The sequence below is a fragment of the Lolium rigidum genome, chromosome 2, assembly GCF_022539505.1.
Source record: "Lolium rigidum isolate FL_2022 chromosome 2, APGP_CSIRO_Lrig_0.1, whole genome shotgun sequence".
Lineage (NCBI taxonomy): Eukaryota > Viridiplantae > Streptophyta > Magnoliopsida > Poales > Poaceae > Lolium > Lolium rigidum.
Genome location: NC_061509.1, coordinates 41,180,332 through 41,202,952, shown reverse-complemented (window position 1 = coordinate 41,202,952; position 22,621 = coordinate 41,180,332). Strand labels below are relative to the sequence as shown.

The following is a 22,621-nucleotide window of genomic DNA, read 5'->3' as shown; positions in this document are numbered from 1 at the left end:
ATCGAACGGCTGGCGACCCGGGGATGGGGGATTTGATCCCCGGGGAACACTCAGCGCTTCCCTAAAAAAATACATAAACAGGGGACTTCTTCATAATCTGCCAGTGCGTTTTCCCTCGGACGCTGCCCGTTCTTACGCGCCGACCAATTCGTTGTTGCAAGGTCCAAGAGAAGACAAGAGCGGTAAATAGTACAACGCGGCGATGACCGCCGCTTGGACCCATTGTTGTAGTGGCGCGACATGTGCCAAACCGACAGATATAAGGCATGTTCAGAAGCAGGTGAGTGAGAATGGGCACCCAACAATCCAGGGGAAAGCAGGCTCGGAGCTCATTTCTCTCATCTCCCTCTCTCCGCCTTCCTACAGTACTTTGAGGGTCGGCTTCCTCAAGCCAGGTCACTCCGATGCGTTCCCTGCTGACGCCGCCGGCCGGAGAAGGCTAGGAGATGACACCGGAGCTCTTGTAGAAAGCGTCAGATCTCTCTGACCATATCCGATGTTGCCTCGTCATTCTCCTCTCCATCAAGGAGCTCCAACAGAAGGAGCCGTATGCAGGGTCCTATCATATATTGCGCCAAAAGCTGACTGCTGCACTGTAAAAACGCAGACATGGCATCAAATTAAATTCAACATCTTCTCAATCAATCAGCAAATAGAAAAGGATCAAACAAATGGGCGTGAGTCCGGATGGGAGGATGGAGTGACCTTGACGACAACGACGGCGGCGGTGGCAGGCTTGTTGGAGCAGATCAAGACGGTAATGCTCCGACAAGCGACATTTTCGCTCATCTGCTGGGTAATGCGCCGGCGGCGTGGTGTGGGTGGATCGCGTGGCGCGAGGGATGGTCGACCTGGAATAATTCTCCGTTTCAACATTTTTTTACGGGAATGTTTCAGCTAGATTAGTGCCACTAATTAAATACCCGCATTTAGTGGAGATTAACGCGCAGCCCATAAAGAGAAAATTGGCGATGTAGTATTATACGGTAGGAAACTAATTAAATCCATCTAATAAATTGCAGGGGTCTCAATTTTCCTTAATGAAGTAATTCCCTTATTTCCCGCCATGTGTGCGTGTATACTAATTCCTTGTGTGATGTGCTAATTCATCCTCGGCAAACTGATGGACCCTCTCATCTGATCGACCTGCTCCATTTGAGACAGAAAAACTACAGTGAATTACAAGAGATAAACTAAGCTAATAAGTCAATGCAAGTTTAATTAGCCATAGTGCTCAAAATTTTGCCATGCCCTTCCCTCTTTTTGCAACAGTCAACAAACAGTTGTTCGTACAGCACACGATCCAACCTTGCTCACAGGTAGGTACTACACATATCGCTGACGTGCGCATTTACCAAACTACCGCACCAAGAAGATCAAATGCAAAAAAGTGAAAGGATCAGGGCAGATCCTTCTCTGTAGCCTTCTTGCTCTTCTTCTTTCTTTACCTGCTGGAAAAAAGCAAGTTATGTTATTCCTTCTTATTAAACCTAGGAAGTGATAAAGGAATATCCAAGTCAGTACCAGGCAGCACATGCATCAATCAGCTAGATAACAGAACTCCATCTTAGGAATCAGCTAAGCAAAAAATAATGAAAGTACTCCCTCCGATCCATATCAAGTGTCGTTGATTTAGTACAACTTTTTACTAAATCAGCGACACCTGATATGGATCGGAACTTAGCCACTTTAGTGCAGATCAGCTCCAAACAAGCGCAACCAGACACTGGGATTGCAAAACCGTAATACAAACATGGCTTGATGGTGTCACGGATCATGTCAAAAGCAAGACTTCTGTAGACTTGAATGTACTATGTCATCCATATCATAAAGTCACGGAGACTAGGGTCATGGCTACCTGAGGACTCACCTAAACCCACGGAGTCGAAAAACAAAGCTACCACACAGCCTGCCTGGTGGATCCGGCAGCCATCGCTACCTCCTGACTTGCTCCAGCTCCAATTCTCCCCTGAAATGCAAAAACATGACTAGTGGGCAAAGATATCATCTCGAGCACATGCCTAATCAGCGAGAGAACTACCCAACAATCAACGTCATGGCAAAGCTGATGCATGGAAGCATGCAAGTTTCTGCAATCCCATCCTGGGACTTTTATTTACAACACATGGCAAGTAGGCAAGCAAGAACTTAATTCTCAAAAGACTATATACATGTCACTAGTGCTAATTGACTATATACAACGAATAGCATAGCATAACCTACACTTCTGCCCATCATATACATAAATATATGACTAGAAAACTCTACGCATGGAAGAAATGAGGATAAATTACCAAGTGACTAGCATCTCATCACACTCATCAAGAATGAAATGCATCACATTCATCAAAGAAAGGTCCTTCTCTCTAGCTAGAGCTAGAATCCTTCCAGTTGTGCCCACCACAGTGAGGATGGCAAATAAACCCTTAGTGTTTCTTCATGTGAATACCTCCATAGAATAGAGTAACCTTCAATTCAGAACACAAACGCAAGGAGCTAATCAAGAAAAAGGAGAGAAATATACACAAATCAGAAGTGCAAAAACCCATTTTTACAAACCTGGTAAGCCAGCTCTCTCGTGTGGGACAATACCACAAGCAGTCTTCCCCATCCCTGACTTTGCTTGGCACATGACATCCCTCAAACGGGAAATGTCAGAAGAAAGTATACCTTCATATCAGCAAACACAAGAACTTCATTATCACACACAAATCATAAGGCTTGCCAAAGGCAAAGCTGAGAAAGTAACAAACCATATGAACAGACTTAATTTTGGCTCTTCATGTCATATTAGTCATCACACCAGGATGGAAAGCATTAAACAAATATCCCGGCAGTGGGATCGATAAAAAGAAACAATGCACATCATTACACAACACCACAATGGTAGATACCATATTTTGTACAGGAAGGTATGCAAAAGCAAGAAAGAGCACGCACATGGCATCTAAAAAATCTGTTTGCATATACAAAGTGCATCACCGCAGCGAGAGCACCAATACAGTACATGAACCAGCTATTACATGGTCATAATGAAATCATCAAGATGATACTTTGAGCAGCATAAGATAGGTGGTGGCCATATATATGCAGAATTGGAAAAAATAAATATCACATGTTTGTCCAAGTACTACATTGATCAGCTACTAGTACAGTAAACCATACATATTTTTACCTATCCACTCAACTGGAGCAACCAAACAACACAAGAGCCTAAATAATTTGCATATGTGAGGAACAGAGGTAACAACATGAGGAACTCTAGCATAAGCAAATAATAAGAATGAAGCCAATATCAGGAAGCATTAACAAGTTGGTCAATTCCTAAAGTAACTACAAGATGCCCTGAATCATCAGCAGCACATTTTTCCGGGCAAATATTTAGATAAAATAGGTAAAGCTATATGCTCATGTGTAAAGAGGTGCATACAAACATGTCATCGTGGGGAAGAAGTAGGTTAGCAGAAAGATGGGGAAAAGGGTGAGGACCTTATTTTGTGGGCGTCGCCATGGTCAGGGTCGGGGTCGGGTTGTGCGAGCTCCTCCTCCTGGACGATCATGTCCAGGTCGCCGTCTCCTTGTGCGTAGTCGTCGGCGTCCAGGCCCAGCTGCAGCTGCAGCTTCTGAGGAGGTCCTCTCCTTGGCCGTGCAGCAGCCTCCAAAAATTCTGCACGGGGCAGAGCATGAGCAATAGGAATAAAATTGAGGTCTTGAAGCGGAGATCGGGAGTTTACCGTGGCGGGCGAGGTAGACGCGGACGCCATGGAGGTTTCTGCATCGCGTGGAACAGGCTGGGCGGAGGGGATTGGGTTGGTTGGGTGGGCGGCGAGCGGCGGAGGGGATTGGGTGGGTGGGGGTGTCCGGTGTCGAGGAAGCAGGGTGGGCTGGGTAGGCGGCGAGCGGCGGAAGGGATTGGGTGGGTGCGGGGGTGTTCGGCGTCGAGGAAGCTGGGTTGGTTGGGTGGGCGCCGAGCGGCGAGCGGCGGAGGGACTGGTGCGGTCGGCGTTGAGGCGGCGGCGGCGGCGGCGCGGGGAAGTTGGAGGATACGATGAGATGGCCCAACTCAATAGTACTAATTTCGATGGCCCGGTCCAAGTCGTGGTCTGCCTTTTTCATCTGAATTTTGGAAATTTCAGATAGCGCGGGGTTCCTTCCCTAGAAAAAGAAGAAGATAGCGCGGGATTCTTTCTTCCTTGATGACGAATTTCACATACGATAAGATGGATCAAGTCTTGGCTGCTGCCTGCTTGTGTTGGAGGCCAACAAAGAGCGTGTATGTGTGGTTAGCTCAAGAGAGAGTGCAACGATTCAAAAGGTACAGTCCGCCAAAAGGGCCATCGGCGTAGCGATGCCCTCAGCGTAAGGAAACGCTACACCGACGGCTGCCCTCGGTGACGCCGACGACTGCCCTCAGCATAGACTCCTCCCTTTTTTTTGTTTTCTCTATGTCGACGGCAACCCTCGACGCCCACATATTTAGGAATTGAAAACATGGTTATATTTAAACAAGGTTCTATTTTTTATCAATTTGAAAAATTTGTACCATGCGGTCTCCACGCCCACATGAAATGACATTGCGAATCTTGTCTCTCACCCGCTCAATTTCTCCCGCCAAGCTTTTTGTCCGTTCTCTCCCGCCATGATTTCCCGCCATTTTTTCTCCCGCCCCTCGCCTCCCTACATATAGCCATGTCTTGGGCACTTTTTCTCCAGCACATCACCACCGGCATCACTTCTCCTCCAACACCACCAAGGAATCCTCTTAGCTCCGCTGCCGTTGAGATGGATCCTCGTCGCCGTAGCAACACGGGATTCATCAGCGTTCGCTTGCGGCCAGGGGGCCATTTCGCGGCTGAAATCACCGCCGCTTGAGTGCGTGTGTGGCTCGGCACCTTCTAAAGGAACGAGGATGTTGCCCGCACATATGACGCTGCGGCGTGGAGGTTTGCCCGGCCGCGCAACCAAATGAACTTCCCGGAGGTCAGGTCTCTGACCGAAGCCAAGAGTCTCGCTCTTGAGCCGCCACTTCTCTCAGAGGGGGAAGCACGGCGCTAACGCCAAGGTCAGTGGTGGATTTCCATCGCCCAGGCGGACGAGTGGTTCATGGCGCAGTAGCGTAGAGACCATCCCGAAGACGTGGCAACCACGTGCATTCTGGAAGGAGAGGCAGGTGAAGAGGAGAGCGAAGAGGGCGGGAAAGCAGCAGAGGAGGGCCGAATATGAAGCGGAGTACGCTAAAGGAGAGGCGTCGACACGGGAGCCTAATGATGACCGGTGGGTGAACTCCATCTCAACTACCATTTCACCGGACACCCCCAGCAATGAGGAAGATTTCGACAACTAATTAATATGTGTGTGCCGAGTAATTTCAATGTCGAGTCTGGGTGTCTAGCTCATCGTGTGGGTCTATTTCTTTAAGTGTTTTGTTCGTTTGTGGGTATAGTTTTTTAAGTGTTTTAGTTCATGTGTGGGTCTAGTTCTTAAGTGCATCGTTATTGTGTGTCAACTTCTTTAAATTTAATATGTTTGTTATCCTTATTTTACATATTATGTGTGGTGAACCGGAGTTAATCTTGAGATAATATGGATCCATCCTTGCCACCACATGTCCCTATGAGCTTACCAATCTCAAATGAAGGCATAATGACACCGGGGCACCGCCGCTGGGATGTAGTCAATGTTCTAGACCGTGCGGTCAACAGATTGGGGTTTCTCTAGATGTCGCACCTCGAAGGGTGGGAGTACCCCCAAAACTTGTTTGTTTCCACATGGTGTGTACACAACAATGGCGGGATGTTGTTTGATCCAATATTGGACCCCTAGGGTTGCCCGACTTAACGCACATGCGCTGACGGCAGTTAGGCAGTTCCAGGACGTATACGGGGGACTCCCTGATGGGGTGAACCGGAGGGAATCTTGAGACAATATGGATCCATCCTTGCCACGACATGTTCCTATGACCTAACCAAGCTCAAATTAACGCATAATGGCACCGGGGCACCACCGCTGGGATGTACTCAATGTTGTAGACCGCGCGGTCAACGGATTAGGGTTTCTGTGGATGCCCCACCTCGGAGGGTGGGAATTCCCCCCAAAACTTGTGTGCGTCCACATGGTGTGAACATAAGTGTGGTGGGATGTTGTTGGATCCAATATTGGACCCCCTCGGGAACTCCGGCTTCACGCATAAGCGCTGACGGCACTTAGGCAGTTCCAGGACGTATAAGGGGGAAGTCCCTGATGGGTTGAACTGGGGAATCTTGACATAATATGGATCCATCCTTGCCACAACATGTCCCTATGAGCTAACCAAGCTCAAATTAAGGCATAATGACACCAGGGCACCGACACTGGGATGTAGTCAATGTTCTAGACCGCGCGTTCAACGGATTGGGGTTTCTGGGCATGTCGCACCTCGTAGGGTGGGAATGCCCCCCAAAACTTGTGTGTGTACACATACAAGTGTGGTGGGATGTTGTTTGATCCAATATTGGAGCCCTAGGGTTGTCTGGCTTCTCGCACATGTGCTAACGACACTTAAGCAGTTTCAGAACGTATAGGGGGAACTCCCTGATGGGGTTAACCGGAAGGAATCTTTAGAAAATATGGATACATACTTTCCACCACATGTACCTATGACCTAACCAAGATCAAATGAAGGCATAAAGCCACCGGGGCACCGCCGCTGGGATGTAGTCAATGCTGTAGACCGTGCGGTCAATGGATTAGGGTTTCTCTATATGTCGCATGTTGGAGGGTGGGAATGCCCCCCCAAAACTTGTGTGCGTTCACATGGTGTGCACACAAGTGTGGTGGGATGTTGTTGTATCCAATATTGGACCCTTAGGGAACTCCGACTTCACGCACATGCGATGACAGCACTTAGGCAGTTCCAGGACGTATAGGGGGAATTCCCTGATGGGGTGAACTAGAGGTAATCTTGAGATGATATGGATACATACTTACCACCACATGTCCATATGACCCAACCAAGCTCAAATGAAAGCATAATGCCACCTGGGCACCGCCACTGGGATGTAGTCTATGTTGTGGACCGCGCGGACACAGATTAGGATTTCTCTAGATGCCGCACCTCGGAGGTTGGGAATGCCCCCAAAACTTGTGTGTGTCCACATGGTGTGTAGAAGAATGTGGTGGTATGTTGTTGGATTCAATATTGGACTCCTGGGGAACTCCGGATTCACGCACATGCGCTGACGGCACTTAGGCAGTTCCAGGACGTATAAGGGGGACCTCCCTGATGGGGTGAACCGGAGGTAATCTTGAGATAATATGGATCCATCGTTGCCACCACATGTTCCTATGAGCTAAAAAATCTCAAATGAAGGCATAATGCTACCGGGGCACCACCGCTAGGATGTAGTCAATGCTCTAGACCGCGTGGCCAACAGATTAGGGTTTCTCTAGATGCGTACCTAGGAGGGTGGGAAGGCCCCCCCAAAACTTGTGTGTGGTGTGTATACAAGTGTGTTGGGATATTTTTGGATCCAATATTAGGCTCGTGGGGAAGTTCGGCTTCACGCCCATACGCTGACGACAGTTAGGCCGTTCCGGAACGTATAGGGGGGAACTCCCTTCGAGGTGAACCTGAGATAATATGGATCCGTCCTTTCGACCACATGTCCCTATGACCTAACAAAGCTAAAATTAAGGCATAATACCACCTGGGCACCGCCGTAGGAATATAGTCAATGTTGTAGAACGTGTGGTCAACTGATTAAGGTTTCTCTGGATGCCGCACCTCGGTGGGGGGTAATGCCCCCAAAACTTGTGTGTGTCCACATGGTGTGTACAAAAGTGTGGTGGTATGTTTTTGGATCCAATATTGGACCCCTGGGGTTGTCCAGCTTCACGCACATGCGCTGACGGCACTTAGGCAGTTCAAGGACGTATATGGGGGAACTCCCTGATGGGGTGAACCGGAGGGAACCTTGATATAATATGGATCCATAATTTCAACCACATGTCTCTATTACCTAACCTAGCTCAAATTAAGGCATAATGCTATCGAGGCACCGTCGCTAGGATGTATTCAATGTTCTAGACCGCGTGGTCAACAGATTAGGGTTTCTCTCGGAGGGTGGGAATGCCCACAAAACTTGTGTGTGTACACATGGTGTGTACACAAGTGTGGTGGGATGTTGTTGGATCCAATATTGGACCCCTGGGGTTGTCCGACTTCACACCCATGCACTGACGGCACTTAGGCAGTTCCAGGACGTATAGGGGGAACTCGCTGATGGGGTGAACCGGAGGGAATCTTGAGATAATATGGATCCATCGTTGCCACCACATGTCCCTATGACCTAACCAATCTAAAATAAAGGCTTAATGCCACCGGGGCACCGCCGATTGGATGTAGTCAATGATGTAGACCGTGCGGTCAATGGATTAGGGTTCCTTTAGATGCCGCACCTCGGAGGGCGGGAATGCCCCCAAAACTTGTATGTCCACATGGTGTGTACAAAAGTGTGGTGGGATGTTGTTGGATCCAATATTGGACCCCTAGGGTTGTCCGGCTTCACGCACCTGCGCTAACGGCACTTAGGCAGTTCCAGGCGGTATAGGGTGGAACTCCGTGATGGGGTGAAGTAGAGGGAATATTGAGATAATATGGATCCATCGTTGCCACCACATATATCTATGACCTAACCAAGATCAAATGAAGGCATAATGCCATCAGGGCACCGCCGCTGGGATGTAGTCAATGATGTAGACTGTGCAGTCAACGGATTAGAGCTTCTCTAGATGCCACATCCTGGAGGGCGGCAATGCCCCCAAAAATTGTGTGTGTCCACATGGTGTCTACAAAAATGTGGTGGGATGTTGCTGGATTCAATATTGGACCCGTGGGGTTGTCCAGCTTCACGCACATGCGCCGACGACACTTAGGCAGTTCCAGCACGTATAGGGGGAATTTGCTGATGGGGTGAACCGGATGGAATCTTGAGATAATATGGATCCATCGTTGCCACCGCATGTCCATATGACCTAACCAAGCTCAAATGAAGGCATAATGACACCGAGGCACCGCCACTGGGATGTAGTCAATGTTCAAGACCGCACGGTCAATGGATTAGGGTTTCTTCGGACGCCGCACCTCAGAGGGTGGGAATGCCCCCAAAACTTGTGTATGTCCACATGGTGTGCACAAAAGTTTGGTGGGATGTTTTTTCATCCAATATTGGACCCCTAGGGTTGTCCGGCTTCACGCACATGCGCTGACGGCACGGAGGCAGTTCCATGACGTATAGGGGAGAACTCCCTGATGTGGTGAACCGGAGGGAATCTTGAGATAATATGGATCCATCGTTGCCACCACAAGTCCCTATGACCTAACCAATCTCAAATGAAGGCACAATGCCACTGGGGCACCGCCGCTGGGATGTAGTCAATGATGTAGACCACGCGGTCAACATATGAGGGCTGATCTTTGATGCCACGCCTTAGAGGGCGGGAATGCCTCCAAAACATGTGTTTGTCCACGTGGTGTGTACACAAGTGTGGTGGGATGTTGTTTGATCCAATATTGGACCCCTAGGGTTGTCCGGCTTCACGCACATGCATTGACGGCACATAGGCAGTTTCGGGACGTATAGGGGGAACTCCCTGATGGGGTGATCCGGAGGGAATCTTGAGATAATATGGATCCATACTTACCACCACATGTCCATATGACCTAACCAAGATCAAATGAAAGCATAATGCCACCGGGGCACCGCCGCTTGGATGTAGCCAATGTTGTGGACCGTGCGGAAACAAATTAGGGTTTATCTAGATGTCACACCTAGGAGGTTGGGAATGCCCCCAAAACTTGTGTGCATCCACATGGTGTGTACACAAGTGTGGTATGATGTTGTTGGATCCAATATTGGACCCCTGGTGTTGTCTGGATTCATGGACATGCACTGACGACACTTAGGCAGTTCCAGGACGTATAGGGGGAACTCCCTGATGGCGTGAACCGGATGGAATCTCGAGATAATATGGATCCATTGTTTCCACCACATGTACCTATGACATAACCAAGCTCAAATGAAGTCATCGTTCCATTGGGGCACCGTCGCTGGGATGTAATCAATGTTGTAGACCGCACGGTCAATGGATTAGGGTTTCTCTGGATGCCGCACCTCGGAGGCCAGGAATGCCAACAAAACTTGTGTGCGTCCACATGGTGTGTACACAAGTGTGGTGTGATGTTGTTGTATCCAATATTGGACCTGTAGGATTGTTTGGCTTCACGCACATCCGCTGACGGCACTTAGACAGTCCAGAACATATAGAGGGGAACTCCATGATGGGGCGAACCGGATGGAATATTGAGATAATACGGATCCATCCTTGCCACCACATGTCCCTATGACCTAACCAAGCTCAAATTAAGGCATAATGCCACCTGGGCACCGTCGCTAGGATGTAGTCAATGTTGGAGACCGCATGGTCAATGGATTAGGGTTTCTCTGGATGCCGCATCTCGGAGGGTGGCAATGCCTTCGAAACTTGTTTGTGTCCACATGGTGCGTACACAAGTGTGGTGGCATGTTGTTGAATCCAATATTGGACCCTTGGGGAACTCCAACTTCACGCACATGCGTTGACGATACTTAGGCAGTTATAGGACATATAGGGGGAACTCTCTGATGGGGTCAACCAGAGGGAATCTTGAGATTATATTAAGTAAATTAAAAATTTATGAACGTGGTTGGAGTTCCGTGATTTCACATATTCAAAAATTAAGTCACTCGTAATTAAGATTCGAGACTTATGGTGTGAAACCCCTAATTAGACGCCACCGACCCCAATTCTTGTGAGAACTTGACATCTTTTTTTGAGGTTTCATGTTCATGTGACCTATTATAACACAAACAAAGAGGAATGCCACATGAAATTACCACTCTTTAAGGGTAGCTAGGGGTTACATGTTGTGGTTCCCACTAGACAGGGTTTCGATTCAAATTGCGTGAGGAATGGTCGAAATACTTACTCTCGTTCATGGGGGGGTGTGATATGAGTATTTAAGTGCGGTTTAAAAAATAAAAATCAATACATAACTTTGAAGTGTCACTTCATTTGCAAACAGGACTATGGCGCGCGAATATTCTCGACTCATAGTGCATAACCCCCATAATATTCTCGACTCATAGTGCATAACCCCCACTATGAGGCCACTGACTAATCTCTTGTAAGTACCTGGTCTCTTTTGGGGATTTTCATGTTCCTATGACCCACTATAACACAATAAAAGAGGAAATAATATTGAATCACCACTTTCGATAGAAAGCTAATGGATAAGTAAACTCACATGGAATCACAACTCTCGATGAACAACTACAAGGTAGACATCGCGGGTGCCATGGAATAAAGTTTCCCTGAAATTGTGTGAGGAAGGGTCAAAACTCTTATCCTTTTTATTGAGGTCATGATATAGTTATATAAGGGTGGTGTAAAGAGGCCAATACACAACTCTAAAGTGACACTTCATTCACACTTAAATCGGACTATAAGTCACGAAGATTTTAGACTTGTAGTGCAAAAAAAACCCACTCCAAAACTGCCGACCCAACTCTTGTAAAGTGGTACATGCATCACGAACATAATTACCCCGAATGAATATTCTAGCCTTACAGTGCAAAACACCCACTTCGAAGCCACTCACATAACTTTTGTAAGAACTTGGCCTCTTTTGGAGGTTTTCATGGTCTTGTGACCCATTATAACACGAAAGAGGAAAGTCACATGGAATCACCACTCTCGACTAAAAGCTAAGGGTAAACGTCGTAGGGCATGCAAAAAAGAGGAACCCATGAAATCATGCCAAAAACCATCGGAAACTTTTCCACTGTGGTATGTGATGTCATAATGTGAGTATACATGGGTTTTTAAAGCGGAGAAGCCAAAACAGAACATTTATGTAGTAGCAACCGATTGATAAAAAGGACTACAACCAACTGACAAATAGGATTATTTTTGCAAACAAGTTCTGGATTAATGGTTCATAACCTCATTAGAGGCCATCAACCCTATCGATTCTTCCCCTACTATTTTCAAAACTTGTTTTTTATTTGTTTGTCGTGTTCTTATAACCTATTCTAATAATCCAATGAAAAATTCACATGGAATCCCTAGTTTGGATGGGAATCCAGTTGGTAGATGTCGTGGGGCCCATGTAATAGGGTTTCGCGTGAAATCACGAGAGCAACGGTGGTAAACCCACCCATCTTGTATGGTGGCCTAATATGGGTATATATGGGGTCCTAGAATGCACGCAATTTTATAATTAATATGTCGTTACCTCACACATTCGCTCGACACTAATGATAGCACCAACAAACGAATATGGAGAGGAATCTCACCAATCGTTGGTTGCCACCTCAAGCAACCAAAGACCATCACCTCTCCTTCGCTCCACAACCCCCAACCTCATACTCCACAATTGTGCTTTAATTGCAGCGTACCATTTTTGGTGACTTGAGGAAATATGTGTAGTAGGTCAACCAAAAGATTTGAAATCTTTATGTATACAAGCATCCATAAGTTAGAGCATATATAAACCTTCCTATATAAATAAATGGATAATGTCGTGAAATAGTCGGAGGCTCGCGTATCCTCCAACCTCTGGCTCTCGCATCTGGTGTGTCTTAATCGTGGAGGCTCGCGTATTTTCCACGCGCTTCCCCATGGCACCGCCACATCAACCCAACGCTTCCTCGTCGTCGAAGTGCTCCTCCGCACACCTCCCACAAAATCCGGCTGGACGACAACACTACTCTTCGAGGTGCCTCGCCACAACAACGCCTCATCCCCAACAATGCACGTTCCCCCGCCTTCGGTGCGGCCATGGCTGCAAATGATGTGGTGTTGGACCTTTGCTGCTAAGTCAGGCCGCTTGTGGTGCAATAGCAGTCCGACGCTGCTTCTACCGATGGCAATCGATGGTTCAAGGATTGGGTAGCGGTGCTACTAGTGGAGGACAATGATGCTGCCACATGCGACGACGATGCTGCAAGTGGTGTCAAGCATTGCATGGAATGAAAAATACTCATCAACCTCAATAAAATCATGTTTATATGTCGATCACGTACGTCCTAGTAGCTAGCTCTCATGGGCTGGTGTATACACAACATGATATAGCTAGTATACTTGGCAGTTGGCACCTAGGCGAGTGAGTCATAGATGCGACGAGCTACTTGACCTTTTCCTACCCATCGCAGGAGGCCAGTAGCAGATGAGGCACTGATCGCACACCATGCACATGCAGGATGCCGGTTCTCTGTAATGTGATGCTCAGGCTCAGCGTTCACGTCAGCGCGGGCAGCTTCGCGGTTGATCGTCAGGTGTTGAGCTGTTCGGGCGTCGGTTTTTTAGTTTGACCCTAAACGAAGAAAGGAAATCCATGTAAGGTAGTATATCTCCTCCACGATTCAGGAAAATCAATTAGCGAAACCAATGCAAATCTGTTACTCAATTTCTCCACCTTCCCAATTCCTTGTCCCGAAAACGCAGCGGCGGCATGGCGTGATTCCATGATCCCTCCCTCTCCATCCAATGGCTGCCGGCTCACATCGCACTCGTCACGCGGATCGTGACCTCATCCATCGTCTCTCCGCGTTCCCCGCTCCCCCTGCTCGCAGATGCCCGCGCTCCCTCCCTATAAATTCCCTACCTCGTTGTTCTCTTCATCCTCCACCAATGTCTTCTCATCCTTCTCCCACAAAACTCATCTGCTTCAACCAATAGTCGTTGCACAGCATGGTGAGGCCGGAAGGCCATGCCGGCGGACATGACGCATGACGCATGCTGTGTGCCAGACATGGTGGCAAGGTCACACCGATGCTTGTCTCCGGCGGCCGCAAGCTGAGGCATGTCGATCTCCCTAAGACCTTAGTGGTTTTCTTGATCTAACTCAGCACAATTCGGTTTGGATAATAATTTCTGTACTTGACTACTTGTAGTGCAGCGCTGGGCGATATGGTGATAGCTGCTGGAGGTGGAATCGGAGGAGATTGATGTTGGCATGTTCCTGTAAGATCACTTGCCAAGCAACATGTAGGTTCATGTATTTCCCTTCTTATTCATTCCAATCCCAGCATTCATCTTCCAAAAATGTCTGCATTAACAATCAATCATATGTCAATCGCACCTCTTTATTTTTCCCAGCTTACTTGATTGGATTTTGAGGTTCACCAACGTAGAAGATGAGATTGCATCGGTACCCTGAACATAGCTTCGATCATGAAATTAATAAGAATAAGAGGAATAAATGTTTAACTAGCAGCAGACTGAACCTTGATCTCTGAATGTTGTAACTCTGAAACCTCATTGTCTCCCTTTGTAAATTTATAAAGTAGGTAGTACATGTTCACTTGTGCACTTACGTTTAACGATTACATATATAGTCTTGTTATGGACTAGTTCTTGATCTCTGAATTTTGTCCTTTTTAACCCCTCCAATTCTGTACAGCCATTTCGAAAAAAAATTCTGTACAGCTAACTGAACAAACGCTGACGCAAAAAAAGAATTGAACAGACTATATAGTAGTTAGTAAATGTCCACTTGTGCACTTATGTTTAACGATTAAAATCTGTGAATCCATCTATTAAAAAACTCATCATATATAGTCTTGCTATGGACTAGTTCTTGAGCTCTGAATTTTGTCCTTTTTAACCCTTCAAACTCTGTAACTTGAGCGACATGTACATCTAACTGAACAAACGCCGACGCAATTTTTTTTGAACAGAGGGATTCGAACCTGCGATCTCTCTACGTTTGTAGCGATACACAGTCAACCCAATGTCACCGCTCATCCTGTGAGGCAAAGACTGCCCACCGACAGCATAACGTCCGCCGCCGCCGCCTCACCTCCCCCAGCCGAGGCACCTCCACCCCTCCACCCCCAGTTTCTCGCCCACTCTCCACTCTGCATCAGATTGACCGATGCCACCCCAGGCTCGTCGATGGGAGAGGCGGCGCCGAGACATGGCGGCGCTGCTGTCGGCTGCCACACGGATGGTCATACTCCGCGCCACGCTATTTAGCCACATCGTGGACGAGGTCGAACCGGTCGCCACAATGGCGACCTCGACGCCGCGGTCTAGGAGCTTGCCAACACTGGCATTACAAGGTACTGACTTTTAGCGCACTCGATTGGCTTATGGCTTGCTACCCAATGGCTACGTTGTTTGGTCTTTCTTTGTTTCTGAAGATCTTAGTTTGTTTACTGCTTTAGTACCTACCCTCATTATTATGTAATTTGTTTATTGTCACAACTGATATGTGCAGTTGCCGTGTGCTTGTGCTTGACTAATTACTTATTTGTTATTTAATCAACAAAGTAATGGATCAAATATTTCAACAAAAACTGTCACCTTATAACCGTATAAGGTGAACCTTTGCGTATGTCATTGACAACACATATTTTCTGTCTCTTGAGTTTGCAGCACATGAATTGATCTATTAACAAATCCATGGTTACACTCAATGATAGATCTAATAAATAATTCCCAAGCAAATGAGATAGCTAACTCTGATTTCTATGGTACTAGATTTAGGAGTGGTCGAATGGATTTCTGCCCGATGTATATGTTCTTTGGTTTTGCTTTGTTATGTCGGTGTTAGGTGTATCCATTATTGTAACTCTAATTAATTTCGATGGACAATTCGGTTCAACAGCTGCGGCTTATTTTGATTTCTCGTATACTTCAAGAGAAGTTTATATCATGAAGGTAGTCTTCTTGATTTATGTCTTGAGGTGTTGAGCAAAGAATCCTAGGCACTTGATTTCCTCGGTACAAGCAAACTAGGAATAACCTTGAGATCTACAAGGTTACGTCCTTGTAAAATATTCTCCTTCGTTGAAATTCCTAGCATGTTGTCCTTGTTTTCTAATTTGTCTTTTATGTTTTCTAGTGCCGGTAGGAGTAATCAGAAGCCCCACTTTCAGAGGAAAACCCACCAACTGTATCTCAAGTGGTGTTACTGGTCTCAATGGTGCGTCGCATTGATATAGTCTAATTTTCCTGTCGCGGTGGTGTTACCTTATGTTTATGTGGGAATGCAAGAGAGGATAAGCTTTGAAACATGATAATGTGAACCGGAAATGTTTTACAATCAAATCCCATCTCGGTGACAAATATAAACCATGAAAAAACTATGAATTCCATCTTGAAAAAGTCCCTTGCACTATTCCTCGTCTCTTTTTCAGTCATATGCATGAATGATAATCTAATTCCGTGTAAAAGAATCTAACTCAGGCTATGATTGGAGTCCAGCCCCCGCATCTCACTGGCCTCTTTCTCTGTTGATGTTCGAGGTGGCGCCCGATTGCATGGAGGTCGTGTATGCACGGGGCAGGAGGTCGAGTTGTTCGCCACCACGGTGGACTCGACACTGCCATTGAGGAGCTTCTCAGCACCATCTTCCAAAGGTACTGATTGCTGCCTGATGCAAAAACTGGTTGGTTTTACTTTTTTCAGTATTATGTATATTCAGTCATGTCTTAATTTGGAAGCATTACTCTGTTTAGCATATGTGGCTTAATAACACAGGCGGAACGACATTTGTGTCTTGTTATTAAGCCTAGTGTCAGATTCATAGAAACAGGTGCGTGAAGAAGAAAAAATTGCCACATGAGCATTTGTATGTTCATGGATACTTGACTTATCCAATTGTAGCAGCCAACCTTTAAGAATTTGTGGAATCCAGGGTGAAAAGAGAGCTAATCCTGGGCAAGCCCCTATATCACTTTTGTTCCAGATATTTGTGGAATCCAGGGTGAAAAGAGATTCCTTATACAAACACGAAAAGCACTGGTCAAACAAGCTCAATCTTGATATTTAGTTAACAGGTCTAGTTGTTCCCGCTTTGGTCATCCAGTGAAAACTGCAGATTTCAATGTGTTTTGGTCCTGTTGCTGTGTTAGACAGACAGTCGAAGACACATGTTGTCTAGCATTACATGTTGGCATCTCATACAAGACTATCGTCACTTAGAACCATAGTTGTTCGTGTGATGTTATTTGGGGTAAGATAACTCTAGTGCTTAGTGTATGCCGCAACGCTGCCGACGTCTGAATGTTTTGCTCCCTTAAATCTCCTTTCGTGCTTTCGTATATGGTGGTGTGATGCCTGGTGTTTTTTTTGCCTAGTTATGCTATGTGATTGGTGTTTTTGTTTCTTATGGGATATACATTATGTTGTATTCTCTTGATGCAATCTTTGTCTTCGTTTTCCTAGCTTTGTCGTGATATGAAAGCCAGCTTTAGTTTGCAGCAACTGTGTTACTATTTTGTGTAGATTCCTGATGTAGGTTTCTGGCCGGTTATCTTGCATGTCTACTTGCACAATAGAAAATTCTGCTCTGTAAACCTTGCTAATAGCCCTTCATACATGATTCGTGCTCTAATTTCTGATTGATCCACTTGTTTCTCTGATAGGCCTTCTCTGGTAGCTACAAGCATTTTCATAGGATCTATGATTGGGCCTAGAATTAATTTTCACATATTGATAGTATCCTGATTATTGTGATTAAATTTCCTCTTCTTAATGCATATCTAATTTAGTTGAAGTTGATTTGCTACTGGTAAAAGATGGCAATGATGATAAATTTAAGGATTTTTGTTTCTTAAAAGATTCACAGTTGCTAAATAGGGGCTTTTGCCTTTCTAGGCTTGAGAGCTAATGGTGTTAATTCCTTCCTAGGATATATGAGTATTTTTATTTTCCCTTGTTCGTATTGCAACTGATGATGAAATCAAGGCTTGTTTATCAAAATATTTGTAGTTTCCTCCTAAGAGCTTTGCCCAGGCTTGAGAGCTAATGCTGCTAGATTTTTTCTTGGATGTCTAATGCAGTTCTGGACTTAGATTTTTTTCTCTTCTTCCACTTGGTTTTATTTAATTTAGTGGATGAATATGCATGCCCATTAATGTTAATATAAGGGCTTGTTTCTGAAAACATTCACAGATGCCTCCTAAAAAGCTTTCACCCATCTATGCATGAGAGCTAATGTCGTTACATTCTTCCTTCGATGTCCGAGGCCATATTAGGGCTCATTATATTTTTCACTAGTTTTTTCCTCTACAATTCTTTTTCGCCTTGGCATTGTTTATGTTTGTCATCTATTTATTTTTGATAATAAGTTGGATGGACAATGATGAAAAACGCTAACAAAAGACACCATCTTTCGGGACTGATTGGTGCAGTCAATGTACCATGTTGTCAAATCTGCAATACTGACGTCAAGTTCCATTGATTTTCTCCCAATTTTTTGTTGTTTCTAGGATTAAAATTTAATTTGCAATGTCAAAATTATCTGTTTTGTTATATCTCTATATTTTTTTAGTAGTGCTTCCTTTATCTTTGTTTGGGATCTCTGTTGTTTTATTATTGTCGTAATTGCTCTATCTTGACTTCTGGTGATTTACGAGAAACACGTTGTTGCTCGATAGGTCCATTGCTATTAATTATGCAATTATGTCATCTTTGGCATTAGATTTCAGAAGTAAAATCCTAATGGTTTGATTAGGAAGGTGACATTTTTATTAGTGGTTGCTTATTTGGTCTGATTTTCTTACTTGGTCTAGGCTTAAGATTAAGCTCTTCTTGTGGTATGATTAAAATGATATCTTCAGTTAATTTCTGGTTTGTGCATGCTCTATTTTTGTGAGCCTCTTACCTTAGTGCAGGTAACAGTGGTGGTGAAGAATTTAAGACACAAATCTGCAGGAAAAACTCTAGGTTGGTTTGTTTTGATGGAAACCTCCCAACTATAAACCTCAGCTGCTTGTGTGTGTTTTTCAGGTCAGTGATTCGCAAACAACTCATACTAACACCAAATTTTCGTTATCCTGCGCGAAAGCCATCGGAGCGTCGAGGTATAGATTTTAGAACTGAATTTGATAGATCCCCCTTCCACTCTGTTTTTCAGCTCATCAATTGGAGTTGCTTCATGCTAAAATATTTTCTTGTCAATTGTGAATGCGGCCTGTCTTCTTATTCCCCATGATGGCGCTGATGCAGTAGTGGTTGGACTCGCTGTGCACGTTGCTGGTCGTAGCCTTTACTTCTCGGTGCCCGCCGAAGAAGAGTCCCATCTGGACTGAAGAAGTCAAGAGCAAGCAATTTGTGTTAGTCTTAAGCTTTCTGCCAGTTAAGGTGATTACATGGTGCGGCCAAAATAGTCATAGTAGTTTTTAGAAAGCTCCTTGTTGTTCTTTTCTTATGGTTTTTTACCTAGCTAGAAACTGAAGGTTGTCCTACTATGGAGTCCTTCACCTTTAGACTACTTGCAGAGGTGTATGAAGCTTATTCCTGCTCTGCATTATCATAGGACTATGCAATATACTTCTTCTTTTTAACTCAATGCGCATTGCAGTTGGTGTTCATATGATGTGCATGGGTGGTACTTATGCATGATACGCGAGGAATATTTAAGAGTTCTATTTTTCACTAGCTTTAAAAAAGGGGGATTTATATCTTCAACTATTCAGCATTTATTTATGTGTAATCTGAACATTACTATTGTGCAAGAGAAGAAACTAATAACAGTGGTAATACTTGCAGTCAGTGGTAACAGTAGAATTATACATGCTTTTAAGAGCCTATATGTATTGCATGGTGGGAAAATGCATCTTCTCCTTTTCGTGCATAGCATAAAGGCAGTCCTTGTTACGAACCTGGGACCTGATAGCGGTTGTTGTTTGTCTTTATGTCATTACAGGCAAGATGGCAACTCTGGTTTCTTATCATCATCATATGATGTACCATGGCTCCAATGATCCTGCAGAACAGCTCTTGTCCTTGTCGTAGACACCAGCGGCGGCCATGTGCGGATGCGAAGGTTCCAGGACACGCTCAAGAAGGCGTGTTTGTCGCTCAAGGACAGATGCTACAATGTTAACAAGAACGTGCACAAGGTGAGCCCATACATCACCTTCGTTTCGTATTTCGATAATGCTCCATCCCTCAAGCATGTCAAAAGGTTAGGTAAAAGTAGAAAATGGATATAGGCTGAAAATTTTATTGCTAGAGTGTTCATGTCTCCTTTGCTTTACTTTAGTTTTCTGATATTGTTCCAAATATCCTTGCGGGTACACTTGCTAAAACGTTACCAGCCAACTATTTGTTCAACGGAAGTTTTTTTTCTTCTATTTTACCTGGATTATGTGCGAAGGTGCTTGATATTTTTTTGTTAGCATAGACACGGGTGAGAGAAAACCATGTAACTCAATTCTATTTCAAGTTAAGAGCAAATTTGTCATAGAAGTTGCTATTTTGATTGGAGTTACTACTGGAATTGTGTGAATTCATGCCTATGATTAGTTTTTGTGCTGCCATCGTCCTATGCTACTCTTGGCTAGGCCTGACAGAACCTGCACATATCATTACCCCCAAAACACATGGGTGTTGTGTAAGATTTGTCTTCTCTTGAGGAGACATTCAAGAAGAGGATGAACATACTACCCTGAGTTTGACTATCGATTAGGATTCTGGAATTAAAAACTTTAGTTTTGAAGTGTGATCTACCGAATTAAGAGCTTGACTATCCATGACATTTGCCTACTTCTATGCGACAGCTATTACCTCTATGAACTATCTTTATTTGTATCTATTGCTTTGTGTATTCTAATATATAACTATTTTTAACATGAGAATTTTCATCCTGATAAGCTACAACACAAAATGCCTAGACATGCTAGGTGCAAGGCCCTCTGTGCCCCTAGCGCTTACTGAAAGCTTGCCATTAAGATGACATTTTTCCATACGTGTTTATCGAAGATATAGAGTACTGTAATTTGGCAAGACAATCAAAAACGATTTCAGAACATGGTCGACATTTTTTTCGGTGGATCAGTTTGGTGTTGTTAGTAACTTTGGTAGTCTCTGACTTTAGAAGAGTATTGAGAGCTTGTTGCAGAGTACTAATGCAGATAAGTAAGATTACTGATAATTCTAGAGAGTTGGTTATATGTTTTTTCTTGAAGAAACAAGGTGATTGGTCTTGTACTCCCGCTCCACTTACATATCTGACTATCAACACACCTCTCATATGTCAGCTCCTATTTTCACTCACCACTTTATATATGGTTCATGTCAGCCCTCCATGATCTCGTTGTCATGTACTGAAGCATATTCATGAGTTTTATTAAGTAAAGTTGTTGGGAATTCATTTGGTGGATAGCGAGCTTGTTTTCTTAGATCCGAAGCAGAGAATCTGGGGTACCGATATTTTGTCACGGAAACATCCTAATCATAAATTTTTACCCCTTAGGATTGGACTATGGAGTTTGTGTCGTTCTATGTGTGAATGGCCTAATGATGTTCTCCGGGTACATTTCAGGCGGAATACTATGATTGTAGACTATGGCGTTGTCAGCTTTCTTAAACCTTTAGCTCAACATGGAAGGTGTTTGCAGTAATAACTCCATTGATGTGTACCTAAAGGTAAACTTCTTAGCATGTTGCTCTATCTGTATAAGAAAATTGTTGCTACGCACTATCTCCATCTCCATTTTAAAGCGGCTGGTGTAGTGCTTCCAAATTACCTCTCCAAAGTTGCATTATGTCCACGCATGTCAGGACATCACCAGTTAAGTTGTAGCACCAACAACTCGGGATAAATTTGCACTTGATTTCATGAACACGTGCATGCTAGAGGAAAACTGTTAGCCACTTGAATAAAAACATCAAAACTTTACCATTGTTGATGTTGTTTAATCATGTTCTGTCATGCTGGCAGGCGTGACAAGCTGTCGTGGTCTTCCACTCCACGTGGTGCTGAAGGTCCTCTTGAAGGAAACTTCAGCTTGTCTTCCATTGTTAGGTGATCGTTGTTCTCTGACAATCTAGAGGGAGGACCGTAACGGTGGTGTGCGACAGTGTTGGCATCGTGATGTACAACTAAGTTGGTGCCATCTGGGTCACTGTGGCGGCAGGAAGAGGGATATCCAGGCGCTAAGCGCCGGAATGGACTTGATGGGTCTGCAGCTGGCAGCATCACTCGAATTGTGTGTGTAAAACTATTTTGTCCAGTCTATAAATACTTTAGCTAAATGCAAGTTGAGGTCCTGGATTGAGCGTGACCCAAGCAACCTATTCACTATTCAGTCCGTGGTTATATTATTGGCAACACTGGCCGTTGTTACTCATTTTGCCGCAATTTAATATGATTCGCTTCCTGTGGATCTGTGATCCAGCTTTTGGTAGCTTAACACTAAATGGAGTCTCCCTAGTATATGTGACAGATATTTTCCTCACTCATTGCTTTGTGTTTGTCTGATGATGTAATAATAAACATTGGAACTTTTGTTAACCATATTTTCTACCTGATGGCAACATCAATATTGACTACATGGGAGAGAACACAAAGGAAAATAATATTTTTTTTCCAGCGGGACTACCCATGTTGTTTTTACAATAAGTTTTTTTTATTAAAGTGAAAAGCATAATATACTACGAAATAAAGGAGAAACAATCCCTAGGCTACTTGCCGCCCGATGGCCTGGCCCCGTCGTTGCCTCCCTCCCTCCTCATTAGCTTCTCCGCCGCCCGCCGCTCCGTCCGCCGTGCGGCCGCTAGAGCTTGGTGAACCGCCACGTCCTCT

The 22,621-nt window shown here is 44.9% G+C and overlaps 1 long non-coding RNA gene and 2 other non-coding genes across 4 annotated transcripts; 2 read left to right on the top strand and 1 right to left on the bottom strand.

Annotated features, from left to right (window-relative positions):
• Positions 1 to 1,204: 1,204 nt before the first annotated feature.
• LOC124686298 lies at positions 1,205 to 2,759 on the bottom strand. Of its 2 annotated transcripts, none has more exons than XR_006997779.1 (4): positions 2,560 to 2,759; positions 2,295 to 2,468; positions 1,871 to 1,969; positions 1,205 to 1,451 (listed from the first exon to the last, which is right to left on the bottom strand). It is a non-coding gene; the product is annotated as an uncharacterized LOC124686298 (long non-coding RNA). The 2 variants fall into 2 exon arrangements; XR_006997780.1 differs by having other exon boundaries at positions 1,205 to 1,448.
• Positions 2,760 to 17,753: 14,994 nt separating this feature from the next.
• Positions 17,754 to 17,869, top strand: LOC124693667. The gene has a single exon (XR_007000136.1). It is a non-coding gene; the product is annotated as a small nucleolar RNA SNORD14 (small nucleolar RNA).
• A 295-nt stretch (positions 17,870 to 18,164) lies between these two features.
• LOC124693704 lies at positions 18,165 to 18,260 on the top strand. The gene has a single exon (XR_007000166.1). It is a non-coding gene; the product is annotated as a small nucleolar RNA SNORD96 family (small nucleolar RNA).
• Positions 18,261 to 22,621: the final 4,361 nt, after the last annotated feature.